Below are 12,557 nucleotides of genomic sequence, written 5' to 3'. Positions count from 1 at the left end.
GAAGGTGATGGACCAAGGAAGGGGGACAAGGGCTAAGGGAAAAACACAAAGTACAGCTGGAGTTCCAAGGCCAAGAGAAGGGAGAAAGCTCTGCACTTGCTCTGTGTGCCTTGGGGAACCTGTACTCAGGGAGGTAAATCACACACTTGTCCACAAAGGACTTCGTAGCCACAGCGCTGTATTGCTGTACTGCCTCTATTGCAGCTCCTACTTGGACGTCAGGAATGCTGTATCAGCAGTTATTGATAATACAGAGAGAGAGCAGGATTAAGAATAACAGAGGTTAGGATTAGGAAGTGGAGGAGAATCAAAATGTAAGGGTTCTGCACCCCATAATGGCTGAAGAGGGCCTTTAAGGTAAGTATGCCTTATAACAGCTCTGAGACTTCTCCAGCCTGAACCAGTCAAGCTCTTCTCTGGTGTACGACATTTATTTGCCTTTGCACTGTACCAGGATAGGTTGGGAAGAGAAGACGGGGAAAATGTAGCAGTGGTGTTAGGAGAAAGCAAATAGAACTGGGAAAAGGAAAAGAGCTGGAGCACTGCTTTCCCCAGCTATTAACTTGTTACAGGAACAGAGCATTAACTTGCAGGAGCAGAGCAGCTAACTGATTTTTAAAAGCTCCATATGAAAACACAAAAATTCCTTTCCTTCCCTCTCACTGAGCCTGGTTCCTGTTTATATTTTTAGTTATCCCTTTCTGGAAAAGGAAAGTGTAGTCTTCTAGCTGGATTTATTTACTTTCATTTTGAAAGGGACATTGTTTGGCAATTTTATTTTACAATAGGAAATGGCAAATGTGCTGATTTGTTTAATGAAGTTGAGAGTCACTGGAGGAGTCCAAATTCCGTTTTCTTTTGCTCTCTGTAGAACAGAATGTCTTATGAAGATAAAATCTCAATAAACTATACAAGCAGATGGGACTGAAGGGCTGAGAATTTTTGTGCCTGTGCAGAGAAAAATGCCTCAGAAGCAGTGGTACTTCATGCTGCTAAACGGTGATGTGGGTGCTTAATTTTTGATCTTGTGTCATCTACTAGAAGAAATGGGAGGAAGATGGTTTGGCTCCTGAATGGTGCACAAAATTTTTACTTGAGTACGCTTTCTTCTGACCTTGGTAAAAGTCCTGAATGCTAAACAGTTGTGGAAATTAGGACAGTGTCTGAATGTTGATGTGGGAACATAACTTCAGTCATTTACTTTTGAAACAAGTTGCCACGTTGTGTATTGATAAAATCACATTACTCTATTAAAAGAGTTGTTTTTTTTCTTTGCACTGTTTAATGGAAGACTATAGCAGTCATGTAAACCCTGTCCTGCAAAACTCAGTTGTGGCCTTAGAGCTCAAGATCTGAGTCCTTGGCAGACCTGTCAGTTTTTGTCTCTGCACAGGGATGCAGTGAAACCACCTTAGATGTAAAAACAACTGCGGAATTTATCTTACCATTCTCCTTTAGCACAAGTAGTTCTATATATGACTGTAATAGTTGCATTGTTCTCAATTTCCTGGTGCTCTAGGAATTCATAGGTCTCTGGCTACAAGAAAGCCAGGATTTCACTCAGGTGGGTTCTCAGGTTGATGGTGACCATGGACCTTTTCAGATAAGATTAAATGATCGAGAATTGAGGAAGGAGGTTACAGGCAAATGGGCAGTGTGTCTGTCACGGGGAATGCCACATTTTACATGTGTGTACATTATTTCAAGATAGTACTTATCTTGTTTGACTTAAAAAACCCCAATTTTCCTATTCTGGGGCTTCATTTTTACATTAAATTTGGTTATATAATGGCATGGAGGTCTATTGCAAAGAGAAAAATTCATATCAGAAGCATAACAAGCTAAATGCATGAATTTTCTATTGTATTTCATGCTTGTTTTGTACTCCGCCGTGGTCAGCTTCATATTGACACCTCTTTATTCAGTGGTTTACAAGGAAGAAATCCTCCCCTCTTCCCTAAGCATTTTCACTGTTGATTATGGGAATGGGATTTTGATGAGGTTAATAATTCAGTCTGTTCCCGTGAAGTCTGTAAAAAGATTTTTTTGTTGTTTGTTTTTTGTTGTTGTTGCAGTAAATTGGGATGTAAGGATAGTGGGTCAAACTCTGCCTTAACTGGCATGAAAGACAACTGACAGAAGTCTGATGCAAAACCAGAGGAAATACATCCCACCGTAATGGCCCCAAAGAAGTAATCTTTTGGTTAGGAAGGACAACTCAGAACAAAAGTAACACAAAGATTAAGGGTCAGATTATACTGCTTTCATTTCTTCATGTTCAAGAAACACCCAGAGGAGTAAAACATTATGCTTACTCTGAAGAAAAATGCTGCTGTTTTCCTCTTTCTGGCTCTTTAGCAAACACTGTGTGTGAACTAATTGGGAGTGGAAGACATTAAAACCAGAACTGTATTTTGGTGGTAATTAATGACTCACTACAGAATTTCAATATCTAGAGGAACTGTTTTGAATCAAAGAAAATGATTTTGCTTCTGGAAAGGGAGCAAAGTTTTATTGCACATGTACTTTAACCAGTTTTCTAACTTCTGGAGATCTGCATTTGCTATGAATCTGTGCCTAACTCTTGTTGCTGCTGTTGTAATGATATCCCTGACTGATGCGGATCATTAGTCTGATTGAAAGCCTCAGGTACTTTCCAGATGGTGAACTCAGGCTTTTGCAATCTGTGGGAGTAATTTTTGCAATACTATGCTCCACTTCCTTCCTCACCAGAAGATTCTAAACTTACAGTTTTAGTCTCTCATGTTGGATCAGGATACACAGCAAAAAAAGGAGTCTTGTCCCTGTTGTGATGAGTAGGATGAGGTGATGAAGAGGTACAAACGGAAGTGGGGTATCCAGGTATGTAAAGTAACACCATCCGGTGTGATGGAGAGGGTCTGTATTCTCATGATTGTTTTTCAAATTTTTCTGGCCTTCAAGTAAAAAGTCATTTTTAGAGAAAGAGGAAAAGAAGACCAGCAAGGAACCTTCATAGATGCTTCAAGTACAACACAGGAGAAGACAGAGTTTTCTTGAAAATTCAGTGGTGGCAGGATGTGAGAGTTTGATTACTTATGAAAGCCGTAAAAGGAATTATAATAGGTAGGAGGTGGTGAGACACAGGTGGACCACCGTTCTGTGTGCTGCTTGCTGATGTATTGACATAAAAAACTATTTCTAAACCTGCTTGGGCTTATTTGTAGCCCTGCCGTAACTGAGCCCAGCTTGCTCATGTGACCTGTGTCCTCACACAGCGCTGGATGTGGTTATTCGGCTGTTCCCTTGTGTAGAACGTGATGGTTGGACCTGTATGTACTAATTTCTGGTAGTTTTTAGCTCCTCATTGCTACTTGTTTCTGGGTTTGGCCATACGTTCCTTTTAGTCACAATCTTTGCTCTGGGTCACATTATGTTGGTGCTGCAACCATTGCTCCCTGCCTTGTGTGCTGGGACTTGTGTGAGTCAGGGAAGAGAAGACCTAGCAAAGGAGTGGGAAAATGTGAGGGTGGGGAGCAGGGGGAAGCAGATCTCATGTCATTTTTTTTTTTTTCCATACAGCATGTTGCCCTTTGCGGTTTCTGTGCAATACGCCTTGTAATTCTTCATGGGCTGTATTACACGGAATGATTTTTCAAACGGGCTGGTAATAAACCCTCCATCTAGTCACGAAAGTCTGTTCCAGCCCTCTTAACTTGGTAAAGCTGGGTTTTTGTGGTGTGTGTGGTGGAGGAACTGGTGTTGCTGGTGATCAGCCCCGCAGATGGCCACGGGTGGGAGGGGTGATGGGGTGGGCCTAGTCCTGCCCATGGTGCAGGGTGGAGGGGAGCGGATCAGGGAACAGGCCAGGTCTGTGTCAGCCCAAGGGTTTTGTTTTAACATTTATGGGAGTTCCTGTTAGCCAAGCGAAACAAAACGGAAACTGAAACAAATAGTGAAGCTGTTCCTGTGAGCATGGATGGACTAGTTCCTCTGCTGTCAGGGCAGGAGCTGATGAAGAAGACAGAGGAATTTCAGTCTTGACTAAGCTGCAAAATCTGAAGGATATGTGCTTGACTTCTGTGTGTGCTGGGCACATCTCTGCACCCAGTGTCATCTGAGACGTGCCTAACACTATTTTGTATGCATTAAAAATTAGTGATGCCAGGCTATGGGTGCGAAAGACCTTGGTGAAATATGAGTCCTTGGGGTAAAAAGGAATCTGAGGCAATTGGCATCAAGACTGTGATCTTTCTTTTCCCGCTGCAGGGTATACAGCCTTTATCTTAGGCTCCCTTTTGTATTTTAAGACAAGTGCTGACAATGAATGTACATTAATCTACGGTAGAGAACCAAGTATGATACTAGATACAGTGGGAAGACTCTACAAGAGTTTTGGGAAAAGGAATCCAAGTCAGCAGTCAGTGTTCGTGAAAGGGAAAATTTAATAATAGAGGACATTAAAGCAGACAGAGAGAAGGATAAAAATGGGTGGCAACAAAGTGGGGGAGCAATTCTGTGGAATTGTGACTTCTGCAAGGGCTCCTCACGTGGGTTGGACCCTGGCCCTTCTAGGGAAGAAGGTTTAGAAGGAAGCCCTACATGCTTTGCCAGTGACATATGGCGAAAAACGTTAATGACTTACATTTTCCTCATAAAAATGATCGGTATCCATTAGCAAGCGGCATATTTAGTCAATCCTAAACAGATAATACACTATAAAAAGAATCATACCATCCTTTTTTGCTTTCTATTTTTGATCACCGGTGTGTATACATATATATCTAATAAAAACCATAAAAGATAACCAGAGATTCTTATCTAATGTATTTTAGTGCATTTGATAAAGATACCATCTAAAAACAATAAGAGATGTTCTAGTGTAGCTGTTTCGAAACAGAACAGTTTAGAAGACAGAGAATTACTGTCAGTGTCGAACTTTTATTTATTTCAGTCAATTCACAGTTAGTAGTTAAATCTACTCATTAAGTAGATTTATCTTTATTAATTATACAAATGTAAATATAATGTAAGACTTTCTTCTTCTGGAAGTCATGTATCCCTTACGGTAAGACTTGGGGCTTCAGACATATGGAGTGTGACAGCGCTTTATCAGCCCTTTTTCGTTAGCTTTAGGAAATAGCTAAAATAAATGATGTGTTTCTGTGTGGCCCTCTCTGAATGCAGGGCTGCACTAGATGGCACTGTTGGTTTTAGTTTTAGTGCTGTCTCCTATTCTAGGAGCTTGTCTTAATTAGCTTCCTTTTGAAAACAAACATGCCGTTTCAACAGAGGGTCAGTGTACATTGTTCTGGGCTGCTGCTTTTATGTTTATAGTCGTGTAATCAATATGTTGGAAGGGTAATTAATTTTTAACTTCAAGCCAATTGTAGATCAAATGCCAGTAGAGTTACTGGGTGGAGACAGTTTAATTTCTTTTGAAGCAATGATACTGATTAGCTGTAAAGGGTTTGCAGTGAGTTGTTAGAGATCCAGAGGACCTTCTGCTTTGAAATATTGGTGTTAACTTTAAAGTAACATTATTACTGTGATACAGATTAATGAGTTGCCATAATTCTGATAAAGTTCCTCTCATGTACTTGCTATATTTTGTCCTGTCAATTCCTATTTCAAAGCAGCTTTATTTGCTTTGACTATTCTATTCCTATCAAAGGAAAGGTACAAAGTCAACAGTAAATTGATCAAACTCACTTCCTGCTTTTCATCCCTTTTCTCTCATTATCTGTCTTCAGGGACTGTAGAGGGCCCATGGCTAAGGATGAGATGTGACCCTCTGTACAGCAGCAGATGATACTGCAAGAAGGTGAGGGATTCGGAAATCTCTGCAACCCATGTGTGTGGGGCAAACGGGTGTCTGGCCTCCCTCCCCTCGCTCCAGATGTCTTGGGCAGCTCTGTCTGTCTCTCAGGTTCCTTACTTGGGGATACTTGCTAGCTCAATACTTCCAGTGCTTTCAACCCATTCCCTTGATACTTCTTTGTCCTTTGAGCTGACCTTTCTTGTTCATATTTCCATCCCTTCCCTCTCTTTCATCTTCTTTCTTCCCTCTGTTCTTCAACATTCAGACAAATGAGAATCTCAACACTCAGCTCTACATCCCTGTCTTGTGACTTTGACATCTTCCTGCTCCTTTTTTACAATCAATAAATGGGCCATTTTCATGGATAGGCTATTGATCACTTCTCCAGGTGTCTAGATGCTTTCTGATCTAATGTCTGTGCTTTCCATTATGTTAAAATTTCACTAGCAGCTCTGTCTATCCATTCTTGGGCAAGTACCAGAGCCTCTCTGGTGTCCTCATCTTCCTTGATCTCTTGGCTGACTATTGGTACTTTGATCATTTAATTGGGTTTCATGCCAAGTGCAATCATGAGCACTGGTTTAATCTGAAATGGAACTTTTGTTTAGTCTAACACTAAACACAATAAGGTAAATTTTAAAACAAAAAAGATATTTTCCTTTCTCTGAAAAAAGCCAGCCTCTCTTATTTTTGGGCTCAAAGTATTAATTGAATTCAGTCTGGACTGAGCAACAATTTCTGTCCTTTTGAGTCATACTTTTGAATAAATCTTATCAGTTAATGGAACTGTGTTACTGAGCTGTGCTGCAAACATCTCTGATTTCTTCTGGAACTAAGAATAGCCCTCAGTATGGATGGGCACAGCCACCAGCTATTGAGACTTGTCAGATTTTTAACCTTTTCAGGAAGACAAAACATCGTTAGTAGGATAAGGATCAGCAGAGCTTAGGGTCCACACCATTACGTTTTCTGTCAGAAATGAATATTGTGACTAATAAAAGCAAGACTGCAGTTACTGCAGCAGACTGCTCTGTAGACTGTAGTCTACAGTTGTTTGTAGGATATTAGATTAAGATCATGAAATTTATTCTAGTTTGAGACAAACTAGAGATGGATATTTGCTGCGTACAAGAAGATTGAAAACCCAGTTACCATAACCACAAGAACCGAAAAGAAAATCCATGCTGTCTCTCTGTCTGTCTGTTCTGCAGGATGCATTTTTCCAGTGATCTTAGTCAGAGGGCTCCAGAGTAGTACTTTTATCAAAACTGATCGTTTCGGGAGGCGGTGGGGTGGCAGAGTAACATATACCGATGTATTTACAGTAGAGGGAGCTGACGTTCAATGAGTGCATGTGTGAGTTTTGGCTGCCGTGCCAGCCTTTGTGCACTATGAGCCATTACCAGTGAGTGTATAAGCACTGCAGAAGAAATATCATCCTCTCTTACCAGTTTGAGGGGGGTTCCTCTGCATCCCTCGCCCACCTGATGAAGTCTGATGTTTCCATCTTTCCAAATATCGTAACATCCTACTACACCACGCACAGTGTCTCTTTTGTGCTCTTGGGTTTGCTCTGCTCCCTGCATTTGGCCTGGTTTCTGCCTGACCCATCTCATGAATAAATGCTCAAGAAATTCTTCGCTTTATAGCACTTGGCTTAGAAGCACTGCCTGGCTGGATTATTCAAGTTATTAAAATTTAAGTGATCCAAGTTAGTTAAAATAGAGACAAAGTGTGTGTGAAACATCAGAATACATATGCATTCAAAAATATGAAGAATTATCTTTCATTTAAGTGAATTTGATCGAGTAATGTGGGCTAAGGGATTAAAGGATTTGGGTTCCAGGTAACTGAGTCCCTGCTCCCGGCTTTGCTGTAGCTCTTGGAGTGGAAGCTGTCCTCCCAGCGAGGCAGCTGTCCTGCCTGCACGGCTTCAACTAAGGTAATCACAAAAGAATTAGTTAGGGAAGGGACATTGTCCCAGGATAAATGTAGGATATATGCTTAAAAAAAAGACGACTAAGAGAACTACAGACCCATCTAACTTGTACAACCAGAAAGATCCTCAAACAAGTTATTAATTTGCCTTGTTCACACCGAGAGCCATAGTTCTCAGTCTACATCTGTTTGTGAACAGAACCTCTAGGCATGTCATGTACTGTAGTTCCTTGCATTTCCAGACTGCTTGGATTGTATCACTGGTGGCTTTTTTTAGCCATGAGCAACAGAGCTGCTGATGTAATCACTCTGCGAAGTGGGACAGTTTGAGAGTACTGAGTTCATCTTTCACGCTATACTTAAGAAATGTTGGTAGACTGGGAAGAACCTACAAGAAGAAAGGTAAGATGTTTAGAAAATAAAGGATATGAGTAAAAGTTGAAGAAAACTTTATAGCTTAGAAGAGAGACAGTTAAGGTGGGACAGCTTTGGTTAAAAGTTTTCTTTTAATAACATGACAGTCATTTGTTGGCTATGTAGCCAGTGTTGGGACAAAAAAGGGGGGTGGGTGTCATGGTGTGGTGTTTTATTTTTTTAAAGAAAAAGCATTAGACAAAGAATTGCCAAGGCAGTTTAGGTGCATCCACCCTTTCTTAGTGACATGGGATGCACCAAATGATCTCCTGACAATTCTTCCAGCCCTATACTTCTGTGCGAGTGCTTTCAAATTTATTGAAGAAAAGCACTCTTTCCAAACTGGGCAGTACTATTAATTGTACTCCTTCTTACAGTAGTTACAAAGGAAAACTCCAGAATTGGTTCTTTCTACTGATTCTTCAGTCAGCTTTCCTCTTCAGGCCTTGTTGTTAGGTGTTATCATAGCAGGCTGAAATTGTCACTAGCTGTTTAAATAGAGGAGGGTTTGATTAGAAGCATCAAGAAAGGAAACAAGGAGGCTTTTATGATGGTATTTCTAATAGAGAATTCTCCCAGTATTCTCTTCAGTATTTCCTAATCACAAGCAATTTTGGTATTAATTTCCTTAACCAGTCCTCCTCAGAGTGATTGATTTTTGAGCTGTGTGCTGTGGTCCCTGTTACTGGATAATACCTTCATGTTGGACAATGTACTGATGGTATCTCAGCTGATCACAGAGGTAGGATGGATTTGCCTCTCTTTCAACAGCCTTTTATCAGTTTTCCCTTGTCTTGAAGCATAAATTATTGTAGACTGAGGAACATCTTTCATATTCTCTAGTGTAGCTTGGCTCTGTGGGACGATGTATTATATATTCAATCTGTAAAGAAAAGCCACTCTGCAACACGAGCATCTGAAGTTGTGGATACTTTTCACATACAAGAAAAATACAACACTGGCATTGCAAAACATAGATAAGCCAAAGCAGGAGCGCTTCTTGCTCAGATCCCCTATATTTGAGGGGCACAGCTTACCCCTCAGCTGTGCTTTGCCACTAAACTGAAGTTCCCTTGCAGCTCTTCCAGTCTGTCACTTTATGCTTAGATATTTGGAACTTGTGGTACATCTGGGAAGTGAAAAAACACTGGGAAGCATTTCAGATCTTGAGGGAGCTGAATGCTTCAAACAGATGGCTTCCTTCCAGAGAAAGCTCTTCCAGCTTTCAGAAGTGCTCCTCATAAAATTTGACCTAGCTGTTAGGGGTAGTATATAACTAAGTAAGGGAGTAGGGAGCAGTGATATTAAACTTGTAAAAAATAGCATTGGGTCCCTTGAGCAGTAAAATCCTTTGATCTCATTGCAGTCTCTAATTTCCTGATTGTGGCTTCATGTATGAATGATGGACAAAGTTTCTGTATTCTCATTCAAGTGGTAAAGGAAGGGGTTTTTGTGTGTGTTTTCACTGAAATGAGACTTTGGTAATATCTCAATTCAGGTTGAAAATACCAGAGTGTTGCTCGTGTATGTTGTACATTATGAATGAGTCTGGTTTATAATATCTGCTTGGCAGACTAGCGCATAAGTACAGTATGACAAATATGATCTAAACCAAGCATTTCATTAAGGAAGGACATTTGTTACTGGCCATTAAACTTCATGGCCACCAATTTCCCTGCAATGAAGTTACTATTTTAACACTATTCAAGGTTTTATACAGTAAAATATAGAACTACATAAATTTTAATGCAGTGGTGGTAAGTACTAGAGGAACTTTGGAATGGGGTGCATGGGAAAAGTGTTGTGTTGACAATGATTTGTTCAGCACAGAGATAAGGATTTGTTTATATTGGTCATCACCATCCAGACATTTTCTTCCTATTCAGGATTGTTTGCGGAAAATAATACTGTGTACATATTTGCACGCATAACCTCCATAACATGATGCTTTCTGATAGTGTGAAGGTATTAGAGACACGAAGAAAATTAAGTAGTTGGTAAATCAGTTCTGGTGGACAGAAGAGCCCTCAAGTACTGCAGAGAATTCTGTAATTACTGCCAAATAATCCAAAATAATTTTCCCTGGACTCTTCCCCAGCCAACTCAGTTTTGAGAAGAAACAAAACCTATTCAAGATGTTCAGAATGGCCAATAGAAGAGAATTCCGTTCATTTATCCAAATAGGCTGTCAGATCTATTTTGGAGGCATCCACTCTTCTAGATAAATAACATAGACTCAAACATATTTTAAAATAATTTACTTTGTATTTTTGTGATGGTCTTAAGAAAGCCCTGGTGCTATAAATTAATATCAAAATACCTAGAAAATGTATTTTTTTTCATTGTTGCAGATGTACATATATTTTTCTAGGTTATTTTCAAATAAACTTAATATTCACAAAAAGAAGTGGAAGTAGTCCTGGCTTGTATTTACCCATATCTGCCCTGTATTTACCTGCATTTCATACGGCGGCTCACGTTTACATTTGTCAATGAGGTGAGTTTGTTCTCATCATTTCAGTGACAGGATTCAAGGTTCATGGGGACTGGCACGGGCCTGACCAACTTTTGCCCTCGTCCCATCTGATTCAGAGCTGCTGTTCAAAAGTTCTGCCAGTATCTGCAACAGTTGGGTGCTTCAGACGTGTACAGCGGACACAAGCGACACTGGAATGTTTTTACAATTACTGAGTCATTGACCTGAGAGGGAAATCCTTCGAATGCTGTTATGGCTCTTGCGGCCAGGTGACAGGCATCTGACACGGGCATGGCTGCTAGTTTAACAGACAAGCTAATTTTGATCAATACATTTCCAGTAACTGAAAATGAATGGTTATTTACGCAATTACATTTATCTACAAAATGCAAAAGTCACATGGTGAGAGCGTTTTTGACTTGTGAAGATAGTTGTTCTTCCTGGAGCAGTAACCACTCTAAGAGCGAGCTTTTCTTAAGAAAACCATTAGCATACAATTGGAGTTGGATGTGACTCATTTCTTGTGATGTCCCACCTGCTGGCCAGGGTACACGTGCTGTGACACCATTGCATGTGTTTGCCATGAATTCTGCACCACGAGCTCCACAGGCTGCAGCTCCACTGGCTTTATTAAATTGCCTTTATATTTTTCAGAGCTGCACAAAAGATAGAGAATATACCATTGTTGTCTGAGGGCCTTTTTTCCTTCCTAATTAAAGCTCAAACTGTATTTTTAGCGTTCGTGTTCGGCTTTGTTGCACTTGCAAAGCATGCCAGCTGCCCCAGTGAGCTGCAACCTCATGGCAGCTGAGGTGCCCATGTTTGGTCATGCACCCTAAAGTTTTTGGCAATAGCACTTTTCACATCCTAAAGGAGGACATTCAGCTGTCATTTATACCAGAGAGGGGCTAAACGTGCACTTGGTGATTAGAACTCTGGCAAGTGTTAATACATAGAGTTTGTAGAAACACACAGGGCCCCAGAGGCCTGAGCGAGGATCACTTCCCTCTTAAACCACTGTAGGGAACGTGAGAAGACGTTCAGCAGATACTAATGAACCTCCTGGCAGTGCCAGGCTGTGGCAAAGTGCTTACTGCTAAAAGAGAGAAGTGCAAATCACCCTTCTTCGGTGTTCCACCTTGGATTGTGCAAACGAAATCCTATCGAGTCCAACCTACATTTTCTGGCTGTATTCATTGAAATTCCTAAATACAACCATGCTCCTTTGTTGAACTCAGAAGCCTCGTAAAGCTGCAGCCCCGGCAGGTTGTTCTGCTGCCCTGAGGCTTTCTGTGCCAACCCCAGAGCCAGGGAGGAAGGGATGAGCTGACAACAGGGGGAAAAGGAATCTGAAAGTGCCTCTCCTCCTCCCCCTAACCCCAAATAAACTAACGACTGGAAAACTAAAAGCCCAGCGCGCTCTGTGTGACAGAGTGCTGGACGGCACCTGGTTTCTGTTCACTGGGGAGGGTCTCCCCACGCTGACCCGGCTGGGATTTGCTCTCGCTCATTGTCCCCCCAGGCCTGGTGTGTCCTCAGGAGGCAGCCAGCTCTGGAGAGGAAAGCACCGAAGAGAACAGTGACACCCGCCAGGCAAGCAGGGTTCCTTGCGGAAGAGAAACCTCGTCTTTCTGTCCCTCAGCAGGTCATGGAGTGGCCACAAGCGCTCGACCTTCATCAGCAAAAAGAGTCTGTCAGCATCCTCATTGGAAGTGGCTACACCCTGGGCGTTAGCAGGTGGATGGGGATTTCAGAAGGTAAATTCAGGTTTAATGTCAGAGCACACGGTTCCAGTTCCAGGGTGAGCAACTGATGTCTGCACTTGTGTCTGCCGAGTCAGTCAAGCTGCTCTGAATTCTCCCCACTGTCTGTGAGATCACAGTTTCTTGTAACTGTTTTTACTAATCGGTCTGGCAAAACCCTGAGATT

General features: G+C 41.4%; 1 long non-coding RNA gene across 2 annotated transcripts; it reads left to right on the top strand.

Annotated features, from left to right (window-relative positions):
- Positions 1-268: 268 nt before the first annotated feature.
- On the top strand, positions 269-8,969 carry LOC139826920 (uncharacterized). 2 transcript variants are annotated; one of them, XR_011737030.1, is made up of 4 exons: positions 269-357; positions 5,733-5,803; positions 7,981-8,140; positions 8,789-8,969. It is a non-coding gene; the product is annotated as an uncharacterized lncRNA (long non-coding RNA). The 2 variants fall into 2 exon arrangements; XR_011737031.1 differs by lacking the exon at positions 269-357 and adding an exon at positions 2,770-2,862.
- Positions 8,970-12,557: the final 3,588 nt, after the last annotated feature.

This window comes from Patagioenas fasciata, chromosome 1 (genome assembly GCF_037038585.1).
Source record: "Patagioenas fasciata isolate bPatFas1 chromosome 1, bPatFas1.hap1, whole genome shotgun sequence".
Classification (NCBI taxonomy): Eukaryota; Metazoa; Chordata; class Aves; order Columbiformes; family Columbidae; genus Patagioenas; species Patagioenas fasciata.
The sequence above is the reverse complement of the archived record's forward strand: the minus strand, read 5'-3'. Positions and strand labels throughout refer to the sequence as shown.